Genomic DNA, 6,138 nt, shown 5'->3' with positions numbered 1-6,138 from the left:
CAGACATATAGGCCTTCCGTATCGCTGTTGATTAGATTCTGGCCCACAACCTTCTGGCAAAAATAACTCAATCCCCCCGATTGACTTGATTTAGTTACACATTTGAAATATCTTGATAATAAATGACCATACTAGACACTTTTGAATAACATACATAGGAAACTAATAAAATAATAACAGTAGGCTACACCAATATTAGTTTCCATTCATACAAAGTGTCAGGTAATTGCCATAGAGTTGCCTTGTTAAACAATGTTCACATTTTATAGTTAGGCTATGTATAATTTGTCAATATAGTTCTGGTCTTTGGAGTGGGTTGAAAGCTTGTATAATGAGTCTTTAATATTTAATTTCGTAAAGCTGTCAAGATGTTTATGCATTTGAGCCTATCCATAGACAATCTCGTTGAGCTCAGATACTTTTATTTGATGTGTAAATGATCAGACTATTAATTTTACTAACCCTAACCCTCGTTTTAATTATTTTCCTCAAACCATAGCCCTAACCTTAACCAATCGGAATTAACGCCTAAACTTTGAGTTGTTTCGGTTTTAACCTTGTAACCACATGGAATTAGCCGTGTAACCATGTGGAATGAATGTATCGAAAATAAACATCCATGAGTCAAAGTGCAGTGGGCCGGATTCAAACTCATGACGACTCTGACATATGTGTGGCGGGGTCAGTGGCTGCAAACACTGGACCACATAGGCACTGAGGAAACCAATCATTTATTTTGCCTAGTGCTTGCCTTCAACAAATTATAAAACAATTGATAAAATAAAAAAAAATCCAGAATGAAAAATACAAATATGTAAATGTATAATAATCCAGATAAGAATTAATACGAGACGTGTTATAGCCTTCATAAGGTATAAAGTAGGTACGGTGTGTGTAACAGTATAACTTTAATCCGTCCCCTCGCCCCGACCTGGGCGCGAACCAGGGGCGCTCTGCACACATCAACAGTCCCCCTCGAAGCATCGTTACCCATCGCTCCACACGTGTGCAGAGCGTCCCTGGTTTGCAGAGCAAGGGGAACCACTACTTCAAGGTCTCAGAGCAAGTTATGTCACCGATTGAAACACCACTAGTGCGCACCACCGCTAACTAGCTAGCCATTTCACATCGGCTACATGTGCATTGTATACAAACACCGCTTCCAGTTGCCCCTTGGCGCCGAATCTAAATATTTCTTCATATATATAAATCCTATATTCAAATCCTCCTGCTGCGGGACTATTTTCCTCCTGCGACGAAAGGGGTCAAATTAAGATCTGACATCTGTTGGGTTAGTTTCCCTGACACAGATTAAGCCTCATCCTGGACTTTCAATAAAGTATCTTCGTTGAGCATGTTTCTTCGTTGAGGACTACCAACCCATCATGTAAAAATGTAATTGTAGTAGGCCATTCAAATGTTCCTTATTGCACAATGTTATCTGAATTGTACATTTTTCATTCTTTCTTTTTTACATTTACCACCAATCTGTTTGAACCCTAACATAAAGGTCGTGGAGCTTGGTCAATGTATTACACTATCACTACTAGTCCTTATTTATAATATGGAGCTGTTCTGTGTTGGGATTCTACAGAGGACCCCAACTTGGTCCGCAGGGCTGAGGAGAGGTGTGGGGTGGAACAACTCCACATGGACATGGTGGTGAACATGAGTCGTGCAGGGCACCTCAACACACTCATCCACAACGTGTGTAAGGAGGCACACGAGGGGTTTTATACCCAGACAGTCGACACCAAGCATTGGCTGGATAAAGGTACGTTTGGCTTCCATTCAGATGCTCTATAAGTGTTTGGGTGTTTAAAGAAAGGAACCTCTTCATTCTATCTATCATAGCTTTCATTTCCATTGTGTTGCATAAGGTTCCCTATGCTTTTGGATGTATGTCTGCACATCCATAGAGTTCATTGCAATACATTTCAACAGACATTCCTTTATGGAAAGTCACAATTTAAAATCTCTCTCTCTCTCCGGGAATAGAGGCCATTGAATTTGAGCCCCTGCCCCAAACAGCAGACGCCCCTGGTCTGCAGTGATGCCCCTCCACTCTGGATCTGTGACAGCCCTGTGTCTGCAGTTATTGCCTGTGTCTGGAGTGGCTCCCCTGCCTGCTCAAATACTGCCGCAGCCGGTTGGACGTGGCTGGAAGGTTCAACCCTTATAAGTGTGGCATCAGGAGCTGCAGCAATGGCTACCGCTTCGACTACTACGTCCCCCATAGAAATCTCTGCCCATGGGACGAGGAGACCTAAAGCAGCCTGTTTGGCTCCTGGTTCTTTCCGAGAAGACGTTGGATTGAGGTCAGGGCTTTGTGAAGGCCACTCCAATACCTTGACTTTGTTGTCCTTAAGCAATTTTGCCACAATTTTAGAAGTATGCTTGGGGTCATTGTCCATTTAGAAGACCCTTTTGCAACCAAGCTTTAACTTCCTGACTGATGTCTTGAGGTTGCTTCAATATATTAACATAATTGTCCTACCTCATGATGCCATCTATTTTGTGAAGTGCACCAGTCCCTCCTGTAGCAAAGAACCCCCACAACATGATGCTGCCACCCCCGTGCTTCACGGTTGGGATGGTGTTCCTCGGCTTGCAAGCGTCCCCATTTTTCCTCTAAACATAACGACGGTCATTATGGCCAAACAGTTCTATTTTTTTCCATCATACCAGAGGACATTTCTCCAAAAAGTACAATCTTTGTCCCCATGTGCAGTTGCAAACCGTCGTCTGGCTTTTTTATGGCGATTTTGGAGCATTGGCTTCTTCCTTGCTGAGCGACCTTTCAGGTTATGTCGATATAGGACTCATTTTGCTGTGGATATACAGTAGATACTTGTACCTGTTTCCTCCAGCATCTTCACAAGGTCCTTTGCTGTTGTTCTGGGATTGATTTGCACTTTTCGCACCAAAGTACGTTCATCTCTAGGAGACAGAACACGGTATGACGGCTGCGTGGTCCCATGGTGTTTATACTGGCGTACTATTGTTTGTACAGATGACCGTGGTACCTTCAGGCCTTTGGAAATTGCTCCCAAGGATGAACCAGACTTGTGGAGGTCTACAATTCTTAGATAATATCTTTTGATTTTCCCATGATGTCAATCAAAGAGGCACTGAGTTTGAAGGTAGGCCTTGAAATACATCCACAGGTACACCTCCAATTGACTCAAATGATGTCCATAAGCTTATCAGAAGCTTCTAAAGCCATGACATCATTTTCGGGAATTTTCCAAGCTGTTTAAAGGCACAGTCAACTTAGTGTATGTAAACCTCTGACCCACTGGAATTGTGATACAGTGAGTTATAAGTGAAATAATCTGTCTGTAAACAATTGTTGGAAAAATAACTTGTGTCATGCACAAAGTAGATGTCCTAAACGACTTGCCAAAACTATAGTTTGTTTACAAGAAATTTGTGGAGTGGTTTAAAAACTAGTTTTAATGACTCCAAACGTAGTGTATGTAATCTTCCAACTCTATGTGGCCTTAGAGTGAAGGAACAGACCTGCCTATTGCCGACATAAGTCTAACCGTGGAGTTAGACATTTTTCATTTACACAATTTCTTGTTGTGGGACAGAGGAGTGTCTCTTGACTTACCACCAAGGTGTTTGGATTCAACCAGACAGTAGAGCATGTACTATAATCGTACAGCTATACAGGAGCCCAACCTAGAAGAAAGTGCCAATGCTAGCATGGATGAATGTTTTGACCTAAGATGGTGGATAAATTAATATGTCTTACTGAGGCAGGCAGTTTACCGTTGGAAAACAATGGTCACGGTTCCTGTCTGTGTAAGTGTGTGTTCCCTCTCTCACGCGAGCATGCTTTCCTGCGTGAAGCCAGTGGTTCTGGTCTACTTGTTGTCCTCTCCCCGCTCTCCCCAACCGCCCGACCAGAACATTTTTGCCAGTGAGATGTCTCTCCTCTGGGGCACCCCCCCTGCGGGTCAGGGGCAATAAGTAGAGTAGCCCCACCGGACCCGAAAAAATGAGGGAGTGGGGTGTCTCGTTTTCTCTACTGTCTCTGTTTTGACTTGGTGCCATCTGTTAAAGTGCTGTTCAGTGCCACCTAAGGGTGAGACTGTGAATGGTGGATCTGCTCAGAGAAAACAGACACTCTTTTTATATAACACTTTGTTTTTACTTAACTGATGCAGTTTTAATTTAATTTAGGGATATTCTGTTAAAAAAACTAGGATATTGAAACAATCCAGTGTGTAACCAATATCCACACATTCTTACCTTGAACTATACTCTCTTCGACTGTCCCCATAGCAGAACACTTTTTAGTTCCAGGTAGAACCCTTTTGGGTTGCGTGTAGAACCCTCTGTAGAAAGGGTTCTACATGGAACCCCAAAAGGTTTCTATTTGGAACAGAAAAGGGTTCTTCAAAAGGTACTGCTATGGGGACAGCGAAATAACTATTTTAGGTTCTAGATAGCACCTTTTTTTCTGAATGGAGGGACCAATATTTGTCTGGCTGGGAGGCTTTTGCCATTGCTGTCAAATGCATCAGCATGTAGCCTAATCTCTGCCTTGCAACTTCAAATACAGAAACTGACTTCAGTCGGGTTTATATTATAGGTATAAGGAATAAAGTTTTAAAAAAGAATGCAGTTGAAGCTCACAATGTTTTCTACAAGTGTGTCTAACTTTGACAGATTAAAATCCTAAATTGTCTTCATACTAATGCTTCTTCTATCGGGCATTATATTGCAAAGCTCATTAGATTTGTGGGTATATAAACATCATAATGCGCCTAAAACCATGCTTTGGAAAACACTCCCTGTCTTCCATCTTTTCTTCATGGTGAAGATGCTGGTGCTTCCACACATTTGGGGTTCCTGAGTTACATAAGCAATTAAAACCTCCCATCATTCTTAAGGTCATGTATAAAAATACCATGGCTAGATGAAGAGATCTCAGTTACTTTAAAATAGTAGTCTAATGTGTGTCTCAGTCACTAACACAATTGAACACTTATGGTAGATTCTCGAGCGGTGTCTGAGACATAGTGTTTTCTACCACCATCAACAAAACACCAAATTATGGAGTTTGTTTTGGAAAAATGGTGTTGCATCCCTCCAATAGAGTTCCAGACACTTATAGAATCTATGCCAAGGCGCATTGAAGCTGTTCTGGTGGCTCATGGTGGCCCAACACCCTATTGAGACACTTTATGTTGGCTTTTCCTTTATTTAAGTCTCCGACCACTACCTTGTATCCTTTTCCCTCTCGCTCTCATCCAACACTTCCCACACTGCCCCTACTGGATGGTATCGCGCCGTCCCAACCTTCGCTCTCTCTCCCCCGCTACTCTCTCCTCTTCCATCCTATCATCTCTTCCCTCTGCTCAAACCTTCTCCAACCTATCTCCTGATTCTGCCTCCTCAACCCTCCTCTCCTGCCTTTCTGCATCCTTTGACTCTCTATGTCCCCTATCCTCCAGGCCGGCTCGGTCCTCCCCTCCCGCTCCGTGGCTCGACGACTCATTGCGAGCTCACAGAACAAGGCTCCGGGCAGCCGAGCGGAAATGGAGGAAAACTCGCCTCCCTGCGGACCTGGCATCCTTTCACTCCCTCCTCTCTACATTTTCCTCCTCTGTCTCTGCTGCTAAAGCCACTTTCTACCACTCTAAATTCCAAGCATCTGCCTCTAACCCTAGGAAGCTCTTTGCCACCTTCTCCTCCCTCCTGAATCCTCCTCCCCTCCCCCTCCTCCCTCTCTGCAGATGACTTCTTCAACCATTTTGAAAAGAAGGTCGACGACATCCGATCCTCGTTTGCTAAGTCAAACGACACCGCTGGTTCTGCTCACACTGCCCTACCCTGTGCTCTGACCTCTTTCTCCCCTCTCTCTCCAGATGAAATCTCGCGTCTTGTGACGGCTGGCCGCCCAACAACCTGCCCGCTTGACCCTATCCCCTCCTCTCTTCTCCAGACCATTTCCGGAGACCTTCTCCCTTACCTCACCTCGCTCATCAACTCATCCCTGACCGCTGGCTACGTCCCTTCCGTCTTCAAGAGAGCGAGAGTTGCACCCTTCTGAAAAAACCTACACTCGATCCCTCCGATGTCATCAATTACAGACCAGTATCCCTTCTTTCTTTTCTCTCAAAA

This window comes from Oncorhynchus keta, chromosome 11 (assembly GCF_023373465.1).
Source record: "Oncorhynchus keta strain PuntledgeMale-10-30-2019 chromosome 11, Oket_V2, whole genome shotgun sequence".
Lineage (NCBI taxonomy): Eukaryota > Metazoa > Chordata > Actinopteri > Salmoniformes > Salmonidae > Oncorhynchus > Oncorhynchus keta.
This window is presented reverse-complemented; position numbering follows the sequence as displayed.